The following is a 17,260-nucleotide window of genomic DNA, read 5'->3' as shown; positions in this document are numbered from 1 at the left end:
TCCGAGTCTTCCCTTGCAAAGTGCGTGTAAGCAGTATAGAGTCTGTTTATAAATTGGCAGCACTGCCTTTCTTTGTGCTTTGGTTATAGCGTTCTAGAATTGAGAAGTGTGCCGTCTGCCGCTGGCAAGCTGGTCATTTCAGCCAATGACAGGAGAGAGGGCGCTATGTGCAAGAGGAGTGCCTGAGCGCTGAGCAGACAGCTAGGTGAACTGTTCTTCAGACCCCGAAGGCGCTCAACATCGTATTGTGTCGCTTTAGCTCCCACACACTTGTCTAAGTGTATTAAACCGATTCTGTGCATGAATAAATGAACTAGTTCTCTATTAAAGCGGCCGTCGTCGGGGAATTTATGTGTAAGCAACGAGACACACACATCCGAGGCCTCTTTTCTCCCACAAAAATGGCTTGGGGAGAATCAGGTGTTGAAAAGAACTGGGCTGTCATAATTTCAATCTGCCGGTAATCCAAGAATATCCCATGACTATGCGAGATACTTTTTCTGGTGTCGAGACAAGATATTTCCTGAACGTATTCGGTACTTTATTTCCAAGCGTTAACGCTAAGTCCGTTGACGAATGTCAAACGTATATTTATGATCACATAGAGTTTTGGAAGTGAGGAATCGATTTCAAGAATTAGATCTAGAAGACAGAGAGCCCGAAGAGATGTGGACTGATGTTCATGATATAATACAAGAAGTTGCTACTAAGGTAGTTCCAAAGCAAAAGAAATGCAAGAAAGCAAACTGGTTATCTGAAAAGGCTTTGCAAATAGCTGAGGAAAAGAGGATGGCAAAAGTTATGGGGGAAAGAGAAAGATACAAGGTTCTCAATGCAGATTTTCAGAAAATAGCAAGGAGAGATAAGAATGCCTTCCTGAACATACAGTGCCAAGCAGTTGAGGACAACAGTCAATTAAGGAACACAAGAGCTCTGTATAAGACAATCAAAGATATCAAAGGAAGCTTCTGTGCTAAGCTGGGCGGGATAAAGGACAAACAAGGCAAAAACCTCACTGAAGCCTCAGAGATAAAGAAGAGGTGGCAGGAATGCACAGAATAACTGTACGAGAAGGACCCGAATGTGCAAACCCAACATAAGACTGTTGTGATTACTGATCTCGAGCCGGGCATCCTGAAGAGTGAAGTTGAATGGGCCTTAGCCAGCCTTGCTAAGAACAAAGCTAGCGGAATTGATGGCATTCCAGCTGAGTTGCTTCAAAACCTCAACCATGACGCTGTTAACATTCTGCATACATTATGTCAGAAGATTCGGACAACCCTGCAGTGGCCACAGGATTGGAGGTCAGTTTACATCCCCATTCCAAAGAAAGGCAGTGCCAAAGATTGTTCCAACTACCGCACGATCGTGCTTATTTCGCATGCTAGCAAGGTGATGTTGAAAATCCTCCAAGGAAGGCTGCAGCAGAATGTGGATCGGGAGCTTCCGGACGTGCAAGCTGGGTTTCGCAAGGGCAGAGGAACTAGAGACCAAATTGCCAACCTTTGCTGGATCATGGAAAAAGCGAGAGAGTTCCAGAAACCCATCTACTTCTGCTTTATTGATTATGCGAAAGCGTTTGACTGCGTAGATCACAGCAGATTGTGGCAAGCTCTCCAAGAGATGGGAGTTCCAATTCACCTCATCTGTCTCCTCAGGAACCTGTATGAAGGACAAGAGGCCACAGTCAGAACTGGGCATGGTCTTACTGATTGGTTTCCGATTGAGAAAGGAGTGAGGCAAGGCTGCATACTGTTGCCCTGCCTATTTAACCTATATGCAGAGTGCATCATGAGGAAGGCCGGTCTGGACGAGTCTTCAGCTGGAGTGAAGATTGCTGGAAAACATATCAACAACCTTAGATATGTGGATGATACCACTTTAATGGCAGAAAGTGAAGTGGAACTCAAGAGACTTCTGATGCGCGTACAAGAAGAGAGTGAGAAGTTTGGGCTTAAACTGAACATTAAAAAGACAAAGATAATGGCGTCTTGCCCTATCAAGTCCTGGAGTATCAATGGACAAAAGTGGAAGCTGTGACAGATTTTCTCTTCTTGGGCTCCAAGATTACCTCGGAAGGAGACTGCAGCCATAATATTAGAAGACGCCTGCTTCTGGGAAAGAAAGCAATGGTTAGCCTTGACCACCTAATAAAGAGCAGGTCTGCCAACCAAGATTCGTATAACTCGTGCTATGGTCTTTCCAGTTGTGATGTATGGATGCGAGAGTTGGACTGTGAAAAAGGCTGACCTCCGAAGAATTGTCGCGTTTGAATTGTGGTGCTGGCGAAGACTCTTGAGAGTTCCTTGGACTGCCAGAACATCAAATAAGTCAATATTGTCGACCATAAACCCTGACTGCTCATTGGAAGGTCAAATTTTAAAGTTAAAGCTCAGCTACTTTGGTCATCTGATGAGAAGAGAGGAGTCGCTGGAGAAAGATTTGATGTTGGGAAAGGTTGAGGGTCGCCGGAGAAGGGGTAGGCAGCGAACGCGATGGTTAGATGGCATCCTCGAGGCACTGCAGATGAAGTTATGTGATGTTAGGAAGATAGTGAGAGATCGGAAAGCGTGGCGTGACATGGTCCATAGGGTCACGAAGAGTCGGACACGACTGAACTGAACTGAGATTTTTATTATCGGATGCGCCGGTTCATTCGAGCTAGACTGTGGTCTCCCATCGACGCTTACGTGGACTTTTTGAAAAACCAATGGAGGGTGTTTTAGGCCAGGTTAGCGTACTTTGTTTGCACCACATGTAAATAGAGATATGTGAAGATTCATCATCACCATCTTCAGCCTGACTATACCCACTGCAGGGCGAAGGCCTCTCTCATATTTCTCCACTTAACCCGGTTCTGTGCTAGCTGCATCCACTTGACCCCTGCGAACTTCTTAATCTCATCCGCCCTCCTAACTTTCTGCTGGCCCCTGCTATGCTTTCCTTCCCTTGGAATTCAGTTTGTTACCTTAAGCGACCATCGGTTATCCTCTCTTCGCACTACATGTCCTGTCCATGTCCATTTGTTCTTCTTAATGTTCACTAGAATGTCGGTAACTTGAGTTATTTCTCTGACCCACTCTGCACGCTTCCTATCTCTTAATGTTACCCCTACCATTTTTCGTTCCATAGCCCTCTGGGTTGTCCTCAACTTAAGTAGAACTCTCTTGGTTTGTCTCCATAGGTAAGCACAGGTAAGATGCACCTGTTATATACTTTCCTCTTTAGCGATTGCTTGGAGACAAAAATCGTCTCAGGGGCTGTTGAATACTTATTTGAATGTGAGCGGATACATATGCACAGGCAGCTGTATAAAAAAATACGGAATAGATTAGCGAGCTCATACAAATGCAAGAAAACCACATAGCGGACGACTTCAAAAAGTAGCAAGGTAAACAATTCGCGACTTAAGTGAATATGAATAAATAGCTCAAGAATATGGTACCAACATATCAAATGCTGCAGAATTATATGAAAATGTCACTCAACTACGAGTATGGGAATGAGTTAAGTTAAATTTGAAAGCACACTAGACGCGGAGAGTCATTAGAGCCCTCAAACACTATTATTTGCACCACCTTCAGGTGCTTTATCTGCTCTGCTTTAGAGCTCTGCTCTTGGTTTAGGGACTACATAAAAATGGAATCTCATCTGGACGTAAAACTTCACTATGCGATGTGTCATTTCTCTATCATGGGTAGGACATCCAGGCTCAGGAATGTCTGCGCTTTGAAAACAGATAGCAAAATCACAGATGTTGCTTGTGTTAATCATAATTCTCGAACTAAAAAAAAAATCTCTTCGAGCGTGTTTACGAGCTTTGCAAGCTCCGCAGACGAATAAAGAAGACTCCATGATAAAAATTTGAGATCAATTCGTTTTCTTCTTTTTGTGCACGCATGATTTGCCCGAAATGAAATACGCAGAACAAGTACTGCATTTTGATCTGTGCTTGAACTTTCAAGCCACATATACTGCAATTATAAACTGCGACCTAGAACTGTGCCTATAGTGACATACTTAAGGTCATCTGGAGGAAGGGCATTCAATGTAGCTTCGACGTCCTCGAACCTTCCCTCATGAACCAAGCGATGAAGCTCGTATATCGAGAAAGGGCGCGCAGTGAGCAAAAAAAGAAAACGAAAAAGAGACCGTTCAGTAGTGGAGGGCACAGGAGCCAAAGGAGACGAACTGGAACTGTGACTGCGCATTCTGCAGACACGTGCTATCCTGCTTTACCAACCATCAACAACATATTATATAATGACAGAAAAGCAATGCGATGCAATGGAATTAACGCAGGATACGAGCCACAGAAGCAGACACCCCGAGCCTTTCCTCTGCGGCGCGCGCACTTCTGATGCGCTCCTGCGACTGACAGCGCCACCTACGCTTTTCATCGCTCTGACAACCACCTCGCTCTCATTGCCGCGCGCTGAAGACGGCACACTTCTCAATTCTAGAACACCATACTTTTGGTTAGGGGAGGGGTGGCGCCCAGAGCTCTAGTTTGCCTGCACTCCTTCCCATCAAGGCAAAACATGTGGCTGCTTGCATCATTGCTCATGTTGCTCATTATCACAACCTGGTTTTGAAGTGTGGCCTTGTCACCAAGTTTCTGTCCACGTGGCAGCTCAGAAACGTGGTTAGGGCTGTCTTCTTTGGTCACTGCTGTCGGCCCATAAACCTGTGCTTCGGAAACTGCAGCCTTGCTGTCACCAAGAAATGTGGTGGACTGCATGTTGTAGTTCCTGCTCTAGATGCTTCTGTTTCCATCTTTTCAAACACTGGTGAATGGCTTCTTCACCACCAAGTGTTTTGTGGCACTCAGGAAGTCTAGGCAAAGGCCACAGAAATGGCAGTGCCCGCGCTTCTGCCAGGTCCTATCAAACATGACAGCAACATCAGTCTCGGGAGTTCTTCTGCAAGATTGTCGGCTGCTGCGTTGAGGGCGGCAACATGTATTTTCTTTGCGATGTTGTGGAATGTCTTGTGGTGATGGGGCTTTTGAAGGCAAGGATATCCCAGACCTCGTTGACGTAGTGGGCATTGAGGTGGGAGACGACATAATCGTAGCGGGTCCGCTCTTGTGTGATGTGTGCAAGGGACAACTGGGCCTTGACTTGGGCGAACCACAACTCGGGCGAGTTGGGCCAAAACGGCGGAAGCTTAACAGCGACACGGCAGGCATTGTGTGAGGGAGCGGGCCGGATATCGCCTGCAGGGGTTCTGACGTCCTCGGCGGAGCCGGCAGGATGCTGCTGCACGGAAGCGTTGAGTTGGCCATGCTGTTCGTGAAGCTGTTGCTCTTGCTCGTCCATGACGATCCGTATTGTTTGTTGTCCGGGTCACCAGATGTGGGAGGTCGTTTCTGCTGAAGGACGAATCCCAACATAAAAACATAACGACTGTTTATTCGGTTGACAGTGGTAGCGGGCAAGCATACTAACGCCACACTCGTCTCCGAAGCGGAATGGAAAAGCAGTTCCTTCCAGCCAGGCAGCCTGTTTTTGTAGCGGCCGTCGGTGACGCAGCGGTGGCGCTGTGTCTTATCGATAAGGCAATCCAGCATGTGGCCGTGTTATGCTGGGACGAATGATAACAAAGCGGGGGCTGCGCGGAAATATGCGCAGTGTGTGTCGCCACTGTACTACCCTCGGTTTTTCGTTTACCATACTCATTCTTCTAAGTTGCTTGGTTCTTCCAGCTAGTGAGGCTTCATACCAGAGGTGCTGCATCAGAGACTGCCTTGGGTTGAAGGGCGTTCTATAAATGAAACGACTAGGAAAGTGCCTTTTACAGGCCAATTATGCATTCTTGAAAAGAAAGGCAAAATTCGGAAATTGTTGAGACTGGGAGAGCACGCCAAGGTTGTGCTGTGGTTGGGGCTTGCTGTGCCAAGGATGCGGGATTGAATCCCAGTGGCCATTTTACGATAGATGCGGAAAGCAAGGTGTGCGATGTCAATGCAAGTTAAAGAATCCCAGGTGATTGTAATTTCTGGAGCCCTCCACTATGGCGTCTCTCATAGCACTGCCAGTCATATGCTACAAAGGTAGATTGTAGGTAAAACTGTAAAAGGGTTAGAAAATTATCAATGGAAACACCTGCAGTGTTCTGAAAAGAAAATGGGTTTCAGTGCAGTCCCTAATGGCAGTGCACTGGCTGCCGTAACTGCACTCAAAGAAATAACCCTTTTTCTTTTCAGAACACTGTGGGTGTCTCCACTAATGACTGACTGCCATTAGAACTGGGGGTCTTTAAAGTAGGGTCCTTAAAGTAATAAAGTGATGTGATGAGGAAGAGAGTAAGATAAATCAACAGTGTCCATAGAGAAGGTGCGACCAATATCAGATTTTGGTTTGAGAAATTCACTAACTTGAAGGAATGTTTTCGCCTCATAAGATCCTTTATTCCATCAAGAAGTCAGCTTCCCAAATGACAGGGTGTGCATGATGACAGAAAGAAAGAAACAAAAATAGTTGGTGGTCGTCTTTTCCTGAGAGTTTGAACCAGAAGTGGCACTGCAAGTGCAAATGCCAGGGGACAGCACTGACTAACAATGAAAGTTTATTCAGGAAGCCATTGCTTATAAAGGCACCAGCGAAAAAAAACATAAAGAGCTGCAACAGATATCTCTCGAAGAAAGCGCGTTTTTGATAACCTAAGGTGAACTAGGTTCATGTTCTTCTGCAAGACAGCTACAGAAAGGGTGCTTGCTCATCTTTGACCTGACTTGATGATCTCTGATGCCTCGACAATTTCTCTAGTCAGCTGGTCTTTGTGTTTCCCTACAATTCGGCCGTTTTCATACACACGCTGGCAAGAAAAATCACGGCAGTGAACAGGCGGCATTCTTGACATCATTTTTGTGCTCCCTCAGCCTAACATTCAAACGATAACCAGTTAGGCCAACATAGGATCCACTACAACACAAAAGTATTGAATACACACTTGACAAATTTTACCGCACGCTTTTTCATACAGATGGGTCCATCTTGAGTAGACTTTTCGAGAACATTTACATGCTTCTCAATTTCACAGGAGCTGAAAACTCGTACGCGCCAGTTCTCTTCAAAATATGGGAGATAACATGAAAATAAGGTATTAGACGCATTTTGCCCATCATTTGTTGTACAAAGGGCTCTATTTCTTTGTCTTGTCTCTATGAACCGTCTCATTTCACCCCTGTCGTCGTTAGCTCTTAGTCTTGCAAATCACGAATGTTTGGTTTTTGCACTCGAAAGCCTCTTCCTGCTGATATGCTGGCATTGTTTGTGGGTCTTTCATGGCAATGACAAGTGAGGACCTCCTGAAGCTGTTTCTGCAGTCCGCCTAGTGTTTAGAAAACCCAGTGTCATGGAGTCAGTCGCCTCAACTGCAGCACAACACTTCCGTTGCTTGGAGGGTTGATTATGACACCAGGAAACATAATCGATGGCCCAATTACTTTGAGGTTGCCTTCCAAAGAAACTGGCACTCAGTGAAGGCCTTCCTATTCCGGAGGGTGTGCGTCTTTGTCCAAAGTTTGTGGTGGAGCCAAAGATAAGCTACTCGAAATGGTCATATGGAGTGGATGTGGAGCTGTGTCGGAGACCAAAAAACCTTAACAAGACTCTCAGCTACTTGCTGAATAATCCTCTGGCGTTGATAACCACTGACAAAGAATGCGGTTTTGTGGTATTGCTTTTCAGAGAGCTTGGCACGGCCTACCTGTGAAAGCCAAAAGGAGATGGAAACAATTATGCAAGAAGCTCACTTAGAAGCCCTGTCTTCTTTGATAGGTAATTGCAAAAAATCAGCCTGAGCACGTTTTATTTACTGCAAGAACTGGTAAAGTAGGTAGGCATGTGGTTATTTCAGAGAACATCCCTGCTGTGGTCATCTGTTAGTGCGCCACCACGCTTAGCCATGCATGGCATCCTGGTGGTTGTGCTGATGCAGAGATGGGTCGCTCAGGAGCGAGCCGGATGGGCGGCGGTTGTTTCAGTGAGCCGGCTCTCTCGTTCAGGGATCCGTTCGTTTCTTGGGAGCTGTATCTTCTCCTCAGTGCAACTTAGGCGCCATTTATTAGCGATGCATACCTGCCAACTCTTCCGAATTTTCCGTAAAATGTACGAATTTTGACCAGTCTTGCGATTTTACGAATCTTGCAGGTAATTTTGCGGAAAATGTTTTATTTTCGGGAAAAAAAAAAAATGTGCGGACATCTATTAACATCATGGCCTCCGAGATAACACCACGCGCGCGGAAGGGTAATCTTGGAGGCCATGTTAAAACTATTATGTTACCTTTGGCGGCCACGAGAGGGCAACACATATTTGTGATATCATCATCAGCAGCTGCAAACGTTGTAGTGACTTCTATCGTCTACTCGGGGGAAGAGGAATCTATATCCAAAACTCGATACCGCCTCCGCCAGGCTAGTGGCTGTTCCTTTGTTCACGTGTTTGGACAACTTTGGTGTTGGCCTCTGCTTTTGCGTGATCTGCTCAGTGTGACTCTGAAGTTTTAGTAGTAGCGGTTTCGCAGTGCAATGGCGGGCTCAAAGCCGTGACAGTACTTCCAAGTATTTTTGAAGTCGTACGCTGCAGAATTTTCGTGCTTCATGCCGTCTAAGAAAGGAGAGAAGTTTGGATTTTGCACCACGTGTGCCTGTGATGTTAACATTTCACATGGTGGCAAGTCCGACATAAAGATCCACATCGCTTCGAAAAAGCACCAAGGATACGTGCGAGCCACGGACAGCCAGCCGAGCCTGACAAGTTTTGTTCGCTGTGACAGCGACCTCGGTGTGATTCATGCAGAATGCCATTTCACGGCGTTTTTAGTTGAACACAACATACAGTGTCAGTGATCACGCTGGACCACTTTTCCGGAAAATGTTCCCCAAGTGCGAGGAAGCCAAACGCTACGCCTGTGGACGGACAAAGACGACGGCAATTGTTCGTGAAATATTTGCGAACGCAGAGACTCCTTTGCTGGATGCCCTAAAAATGCAGGTATTTTCGGTTGCTGTGGACGGAAGTAACAATAGGGATACGCAGCTTTACCCTATTGTTGCGACATACTTCGTTAAAGAGACAAAGCCGCCTCCTTTGCCTCGGTACAATCCAAGGGGAAGCGACGGGTCAGAAAATTGGAAATCTGATTCTGGACTAAATGAAGTCCTGAAGTTTGCCTCTTGAAAACCAGTTGGCATTTTCTTCGGACAATGCCCATGTCATGATTGGCAAAAAATACAGCGTTTCGACTGTATTGAGGGAGGCCCAACCAGCTTTGATCAGGGTTAGTTGCCCATGCCACCTCATCAACTTGGCCACCCAAAAAGGAGCTGCATGTCTTCCTGTAAAGGTTTATGAGGCCTTGGTTGACATTTTTTTTACTTAGAGGCAGAAAGATCGACTGAAAGGCTTTCAAAGATTGCACGACGTCGACGGCAGGACGATGCTGAAGCATTCGCCAACACTGTCTTTTGGGAAGTGTTTGAAGAGGCTGCTGGACCAGTGGAAACCACTACCACGGCCGCTCAACGGAGGCGCCTCAATGGCTGGGGAAGCGCGTATTGGGAGAAGTTAGTTTTCGCCGTCATTCTCCGTGGGGGCGCAACCACTCCATGACAAGGCGCCGCTGGCACGGACGAGCAGACGACGCGGGAGGAGCGCACTGGCTAGGTTGGCGTGCGTTATCATTTTGATTACTCAGCATAATCGCGTGGTTCTGATAGTTCTGCATGCGTGTCATCGGTGCCTGTGTCAACAGCATCCTAAGCGTATGCAGCACCATGCCAGGCAACTGCTGTGTGCCGCTGTGTGCCGCTGTGCACCACGAAAGCAAGAAAAGATCGGTTACCATGAGTTCCCGTGCGATTCACAACGTCGAGCAGCATGGCTGAAAAACATATCTCGGGAGGGCTAGGATGGAAAAGGAAGCCGGTAGGAGCCGGGTGACAAGTCACTAGTATACTCACTGCACTTCACAGATGACGATTACAGGAAGAACATAAAACTGAAGATCCTGCTTCCTTCAGCTGTCCCCTCTGTGTTCCCAAACTGCCCACATTACAAGTTAAGTTACTCACGCGGGCTCATGTTGAGCCAAACAACCTTGAAAAAATTAATGTGCGCAGGTCAATAGCTTTATTTCCCCCACTTGATATAGCTACACTTCATTTCCTCCTGGACAACCCCCCGTGTCATCCTGAAGCATGTGTGTTTCAAGATAGCTGCGCCACGATCACTTTTATGACGATGATATCAAAATGGTATGCCTTGCCCAACATGGCATTAGTGAAGCCATGGAGACACCAAGAGGAGCCGCTCTATTTGTCAGATGACGAGCGACTCTCTTGGTTAGAGTTGGGCTTTGCCATATCGAAGACATTCAGGTCCAAGGAGGCACGTAGAAGCAAAGGCTAACAAACGTACGAAGCAACAATCATGACAACCAGATCCACAGTGGCACAAGTACCTTCTTGATCACATCAAGTATCTTACAACAATGTATTCTGTGTGCCTTACTAGTGCATTGCATTTAACCGAATCAGCTTCCGATACGCCCTAAAGCAGGCTCTGAAATCGGGTCTATAGTATCGCTTTTTAGCAGCCTAAGGCAATTCAAAGGCGGGAACGACAAAGTCGACGCAAGGGCTGCAGTTTTCACCTCGGAGAAAATACTGAAGGTACCACTAGCGAAAAAAAATATATATATCGACTGAGATTATACACATTTTGCCATGCTTTGTGCACGTTGGCATCTTGCAAGCATCAGTCTGCAAATGCACCTATCAACAATTAGGCAGCTATAAAACTTGGCATTTATGAGTATGAAAGTCGTACCTTGCCAACTGCCGTATCACTTCTGCTGCGAGAGAGTTTTCGAGTCAGCTTGGATTCATTCATTTGTTGTGTGAACAAGCAGCTGACATAGAGTTAGCACCGATTGCATTCTTGGCTGGTTACCTTGCACGTCCATTTGAAGAGAAAGTATGAATATTTTTACAGAATCTCATGAAACATTTTTATTTATTTTGTTCTCAGTGCCTGCCCGTGTTTTCATTATTTATATATTACCAAACTTTAAATAACTTCTATGCTTACTTTAGAGTGTCAATAATTTTATTTGATTAGTCCCCATCCATTTATTAACTTTGTGCCTTGTGATTCCTGCAAAACCCTGGACTTATCAAAATTCTTGATGATGGATGCCTAATGTATCTGAAAATCACCATGCACCTTTGTTAGCAAGGTGATAAAGTGCCCGCAGGTCATAAGAAGCAGCAAGCTATGCAACATGTTAGTTTCATCCCTTCTTCCCTATTTTGTGCAATTTCCGGAGTTGATTTGCGAGAGAGAAGACCGCAGTCACACTAAGGACCTAACCAAACTGATGCGACCACTGCTGACCTACTGGACAGGCAACATCAATCAGACAGTGGAAAAAATCACGCTTGCACATACACCTTTTTTGAGGAAAGTTCTTCGCTTGTAAAATAAGCTTGCGTGTCTTCTATGCATCACGCGGCTTCATAATCAAACGAGAAGAAAATTGCCTGAGCCTGCGGGCGTGTCGTTGAACTGGCTGTCTTGTGTTGTTTCTTTTGCAACAGTTTTTGTTAGTATGCTTTAGTGGTGGTACCGACTTGAATATTATTTCCAGTGAAAACGGAGGAACAGGCTGAACAATAATGTTAAACGCTACGTCCTTAAATGTAAGTTTCCAGAAAAGTGCACGCTGAATAAATGGCCCCAAACCGTGTCCCGATTTCAAGATTGTAATATCTAATACGTTATTACAGTGGTTGAAACGCAACTAAATGGGTGTGTACTCAGCGAAGCACACGACTGCCTCGTTCTCATTGTAAATGGAAAACCATGAATGACTTGGAAAAGCCTAGTGATGATGACTTGCCGCTATCACCTTATCAATTGTGAACTTGCACGTAGCATCACATAATGTGTGAAACGCCGCTCATAATCCTAAATTGAGCAAGCGCCGACCACGCGGACGCCGAAACGAAAGCACAGCCGCTGCGCGCAGCTCTCCGCCCGGACTCGTCCCGGAGCGGTGGCGATGAGAACTAGGCGCAGTACGGCTCGTCTGGGCGACGCGACAGGCCGCACCCAAGTGCGCCTCCATTGAGCGGCCGTGCCACTACTTAGCTTTTTCTTGAATGAAACAAAACAGTGCAATAAGCAGAGCTTGTTTTTGGAGTCTTACCAGACTTCCAAGACTTCTCTACAAATTGCCAAGAACCCTGCGCCGGCCTCAAATACTGCTGCACACCTTCCTAAGGCTGCTGCAGGTGTTGGAAAAAAAAGCACCGACTGTGATGGACCTTCACTAAAAAGAAAAGGAGTTCATTCTGCACCACAAGCAAAGAAACTGAAACTTCAATGCGAGGCATCTGCAGAAGCTAGCCACGTGACCCATGAAGAGCGCCTATTTCTTTTTTGTCATCGGAGCTAAGCAGGGCATGCTGTCTTTTTCTCCAAAATGTTATACCTCTTTTTGAGAAGACAAACTGCCTACTTCAGTCACAGGCTCCTCAGATTCATGGGCTCAGGGGCCTCTTGAACCGCCTTCTCGAGGATCTCTTGACTTGATTTGTGCGGCCAGGTGTTCTCAAGGGATGCCATTCATTGCCTGAAGTTGCCTATGGAGCTGTAGAGAATCAAAAAGATGATAAAGACATCGTCATTGGCATGACAACCTCCTCTGTAGTTGAGACGCTGACCTCAAATGAGAAAGAGCAGTTCTTCTCGGCTGTACGTCTCTACTTCACTGCAGCATGTGATTATATTCGCCACAAGTTCCCGCTGGAAGACATCAGCCTGAAGATGGCTGAAGTTGCCCAAGTGCAGGCTCTAGAAACTGCTTCATTGTACTTCATTTCATTATGGCGTTTCCTGCTATTCTGCCCCAGCAGAGTGGGGAAACAAGAATGATGCACTCGAAGTGGAGTTTGCCAACATACAAGCTTACCAGATTCCAGCAGACATACTGAATGAGCTAAGGTGCGACATGCAGTGGTCGCAATTGGGAAGCACTCGAGATGTCGACGGATCGCCCAGATTCCGCAGAGTCTCAATGGTTATGCTGGGCATACTCTCCATTCCCCACAGTAATGCTGAATGTGAGAGAATATTCAGCTCTGTCAACAAAACTCGGAGTTTTGCTCATCTGTTTCCGAGAAAACTCTAGAAAGTCTGCTGATGATGAAAACCAGAGTGGCACCTGCTTTGAGCAAGCCTGCACAGAGAAGTTTTTGAAGCAGGCGAAGTCAGCAACTGCAAAGCGTTGCAAAAATAAATCGTGACACAATGGAGTTTTCGCTCATTACTCTACGAGACACGGCTAAATATAAATTTTTGGAAAGTAAAAAAAAAAAACAGCCAAAAAGCGCAATCCGCCTTTTGCACGAGTTTTATGCGCATGCGCAAAGTCCCAGCGGCGACTGATTGAGACGTATTCGACGGCGTTTCTCGTCACCGCCAGTGCACGGAGGCTGGCAGCACGGTGGCCGTCGCAGGTTTGGCAAAGCCATGCCAACCACATGTGCCGCGTACAGTTGCCATCCTCGAAGAATGCTGGGGTGCAAAACGCGGTTTTTCAGGTTTTCTTCGGCGAGCCGCGACCAACAACGACGTGAAGCTTGAATTAGTGCTACCAAACGTCAAGATGTGAATGGGCGACCTCAGCAACCGACTGCGTACTCTCAACTGTGCGAAAAACACTGTTACAGGTATGCATACATCCAAAGGAAGTGTGCATGATGAAAAGTACCTGAGTTCCAAGCGTGTAACCCAATACTGATAGCCGCAATGAGGATTTGCTAGGTGCGTGTTCGGTTTATGTGCGACAGGGCCTGATCGCAATGCATTTTGTTGTTTGTTTTCTTTATGTGCGAAGGGGCCGGGTAGGGGGAGGCGGCTGTATGCGCTAGACTGTAATATTTAGCATGTTTTGTTGCGACTGCCGCCTGACTAACAAGAAAAGAAAAAAAAAATACGGCATTTGTTATGATGCACCACCGTTCGCGAACCGAGTGGTTGAGCTGGTCATGAGGCTCACGAACGGTGGTGCATCACAACAAACGCAGCATCTTTTTTCTTGTTAATCAGGCAGCAGTTATGATAAAGCATGCTAAATATTACAGTCTAGTGCGCACAGCCGCCTGTGATATCTGCTCTATCTGGCCCTTTCGCACATAAACAAACGACAAAATACATCGCAATCAGGCCCCGTCGCACATAAAGCAAACATGCACCGAACAAATCCTCATTGCAGCTATCACTGGTACGTTACAGGCTGGGTGCGAACGCCAGTAGGTACTTTTCATCATGCATATTTCCTTTAGATGCGTACTTACCTGTAGTGTCTGTGTTTTTGCCTCTTGGAGCATACACTCTTGCACGACGCACATTAATTTTTTTTTTTTTTTTTTTTTTTTGACCTTACTAGCTCGTCTTTGTTCTCGCCAAAGCATTCGGATTTTGTACCTTTGGTGTATGCAATCAGCTGCACTTCGTTAGGGAGTTTGAAAGTTGTCGTCCTCGTCCAAACATCTGCAACGGCATGGAAACCGCTCGTTCACTTGAGGAGTGGAGCGCTCTGGACGTAGAACAGCATTGGTTCCGGACCGACATGCGCATCCGATGTGTAGGAGATGCGCATGTGTCACCATGCAGTCGTTGATTCCACAGAAATCGCTGCGGAGTCAGAAAGGTTGTGGATCCTTTCACAACAGAATGACCATTCTCTGTGCATTGTTACGTTTCTGGGTGTTTCAACGAACGACGAGCAAGCGGCCACACTGAAGCTTGTCAGGAATACCTTTATTCCATCTCGGCAGCCGGGCAGGAAAGAGCGACGCAGCACTCGGACGAGGCGCTTATATTGCCCCCGATATCGGGGCTTCTCATACGCGTCATCATGAACAAGACGGAACGATACGTTCCGCTTGAAAGAGGGCATTATCAGCCGAAGAACGTAACAACTCCTCCCCCTTTTAGGATGGCATCAGGCACATTGAATAAGTTTTCACTCCACTGTTGTACACAGCCGTGAACTACCCGACATTCGCAAGTCAACCACAGTGAGGTCATTGTATAACACCGCTGATCCATAAAACAGTGATGACGACCAGTTCAGCACAGGTGAAGCCCCGCTTCGGAGATTCGGTGTGGCGTAGTCCACAGATGAAAGGACGAGCACATCACCACTGCACATCACCACTGCACATCACCACAGCGCTCTGGCGTGTGGGTGTAGCACAACCATGAAAAGAAGCAAACGTCAGTGCCATGACCTCCGTGCCGTTGAAAAGGTGTAGACTATACTGCCCAGGATTACAGCGTTGACCTGACGGTGCATGTCCCTTGCAACCTTCGGTCGATGCTGCCGGTGACTCATGCATTCTTGAAAGAGGCTGAGTAGACGGGGAAGAAAACAACAACAACAACCAAGCCCCCACAGAAGCCTTGAGGTGCCCAAAACCTCCATCCTGTTCACTAAAAGTGTCGTTTATTTTTCCACATTACACTGCCCATAAGTCTTTCTAAAGGCAACCAGATTTTCACCTTCAAAAAATGACTATCGAAAACTGAAAGGAGTAGTGAGCATGAGTGATTGCATGATGAGACTATTTACAATGATGCAGATGAGCAAAAGAAACAAGAACACAAGATGGCATACTTATTCGTGCGCCCGACTTAAGAAATCTGCGTTTGCGTGAAGTTTACCTCTCTTATGCTTTACGATAAAAGCATATTCCTGGAGAGTTAAACTCCACCGGAGCAATCTGCCGTTCTTTTGAGACAGTTGCTGGAGCCATGTCAACGGCCGATGATCGGTAATGAGAATAAATTCAGTGCCCCAGAGGTAACAGCGAAGCTTCTCAACAGCCCACACCAAGCAAGCACATTCTTTCTCAATAGTACTGTAAGCTTGCTCCCTCGAAGTAAGCTTCCTGCTGGCAAACAAAATAGGATGTTCTTCCCCCTTTTGGTTTTCTTGGCTTAGCACCACGCCCATCCCTCTTTCGCTAGCGTCACATTGTACCAAGAAAGGCCTCGTGTAGTCTGGAGTAGCCAGCACAGGCTGAGTTATCCAACGACAGCTTCAAGGACTCAAACGCTTTACGCTTACGATCGTCCCACACAATATTATTGGGTTCCTTTTTCTTGAGGGCATCTGTTAGTGGACTCGCCTTTTCCGAGAACCGGGGAATATACTGGTGGTAGTAATTCCCCAATCCGATGAAAGACATCAACCCCTTCTTCGTTTGCGGCAAAGGAAACTCCTTGATAGCCTGAACTTTAAGTTGTTGTGGTCGTCTTACTCCTTGGCCGACTATATGACCCAGATATTCCACTTCATTACGAGCGAATTTACATTTCGCAGCCTTGACCGTTAAGCCTGCGTCTTGCAAGCGAGCGAAGACCTGCTGCAAGTGTTGGAGGTGGTCCGCCCATGTGTCTGAAAAAATGGCTATATCGTCCAAGTAGGGCAATGAGAAATCCTCTGTTCCGGTTAGAACCCGATTCATTAGCCTTGAAAATGCATACGGAGCATTTTTTAGACCAAAACTTAGAACAAGTGGCTTGAAGGCACCGAATGGAATCATGAATGCGGCCAGGTTGCTTGCACGTTCAGTAAGTGGTACTTGCCAATATCCCCTGACAAGATCGATGACCGATATGTACTTTGCCCTGCTTGCTTTCTCGATGCAGGCTTCAATGTTCGGGATTGGGTAGACCTTCGTTACCGTAACGGCATTTAACTTCCGGTAGTCCACACATGGACGCGGATCTTTGCCGGGAGTCTCTACTGAAATCATAGGAGACACATAATCACTTTCTCCCTTCTCGATTAGCTGCAGTTCAAGAATTTAATCTACAGCATCTTTCAAAAGTTTTTCTTGACGTGGGGAAAAGCGATATGATTTGCACTGATTTGGCGACTGACTAGTCACTTCAATATCGTGCTGGACTAGGGTGGTCTTTCCGGGAATTGTAGAAAACAGATGTTGGTATTTTTCGATTAGGGCAGTCAGATCCGCCAGCTGATCGCTACCAAGTTTCGTATCAGTAGTAGCCTCCAAAATTTCTTCGACAGTCAACATTCTGTCGGTTTTCTCCAAGTAAGGAATATGAGGCTGAACTTCCTCTGGTTGGTTTAGTGCGATGCTGACGACTTGCACTCTTTCCACGTAGGGCTTCATTAGGTTGCAGTGATATATGCATACCTCTTTACGACG

The 17,260-nt window shown here is 46.4% G+C and overlaps 1 protein-coding gene across 1 annotated transcript in view; it reads left to right on the top strand.

Moving 5' to 3' along the window:
* Window positions 1-17,260, top strand: part of LOC146194122 (protein RER1-like) — an 80,219-nt gene that overhangs the window by 8,985 nt on the left and 53,974 nt on the right. The window lies entirely within an intron of this gene.

This window comes from Amblyomma maculatum, chromosome 3 (genome assembly GCF_055883805.1).
Source record: "Amblyomma maculatum isolate TAMU_Amacu chromosome 3, ASM5588380v1, whole genome shotgun sequence".
Classification (NCBI taxonomy): domain Eukaryota; kingdom Metazoa; phylum Arthropoda; class Arachnida; order Ixodida; family Ixodidae; genus Amblyomma; species Amblyomma maculatum.
Note: the sequence above shows the minus strand (reverse complement) of the source record. Positions and strands in the feature narration are given on the sequence as shown.